Source organism: Charadrius vociferus, unplaced genomic scaffold (genome assembly GCF_000708025.1).
Source record: "Charadrius vociferus isolate BGI_N301 unplaced genomic scaffold, ASM70802v2 scaffold15, whole genome shotgun sequence".
NCBI lineage: Eukaryota > Metazoa > Chordata > Aves > Charadriiformes > Charadriidae > Charadrius > Charadrius vociferus.
In genome coordinates this window covers 13,199,960-13,200,614 of record NW_009650064.1, presented here as the reverse complement: position 1 = coordinate 13,200,614, position 655 = coordinate 13,199,960, and the positions used below count along the sequence as shown (strand labels likewise).

Below are 655 nucleotides of genomic sequence, written 5' to 3'. Positions count from 1 at the left end.
CGAGCGCGGGGAAGGCCAGGCTGGCGGCCCGCAGAGCAGCCGCCGTGCTGCGGGGCGCGCAGGCAGGGTCTGGAACCGTGCTCAGGCGCGTAGCTTTTGGTTCCCTCCAAAAGCAGAAAGGCTGCCCTCTCAGAAGCGCCACAGCGTTGCATTTTATCTTTTATTGCCAGGATGTGCAGTGGCTTGGTGCCAGCTCTTTGCTGGGCAGCCCGGGCTTCTTTCTTTACCCGTGCCAGAAGGGATTCAACTGGCGTGGAGGGGCATTTTGTCTGTGGCGTAGCACAGGACGGGCGCGAAAGCGGGAAGGACTGTGGAGCACTGCGACAGGTGCAGGACTGCGCCCCGGGTTTCCTCTTGCTCTCGCCAGTCCAATGTGCGTTCCTCAAGTGACGGGGAAGACATCTTAGGGCAGAAGGTTTTCAGGGGAACAGAAGCAAAAAAGGATGTTGTCTCATTTATGTTCCTGGATTTGGAAGTCACTTCACAGGAAACTAAAGGGAGCATGAAGAAGTTGGAGAACCAGCCCTTATACCAAAATGGATTCTGTTGACTTTTTGGGGGACTTCTGTTTATGTTTTTTACCTTTTTCCATTTTTATCATCTAGCACAAGGTTTGTGACTAAATAGAAAAATTAAAATGCCTTTGTCTGCTAAA

General features: G+C 52.4%; 1 pseudogene; it reads left to right on the top strand.

Annotated features, from left to right (window-relative positions):
* LOC104292560 overlaps window positions 1-407 on the top strand; it is a 3,874-nt pseudogene extending 3,467 nt beyond the window's left edge.
* Window positions 408-655: the final 248 nt, after the last annotated feature.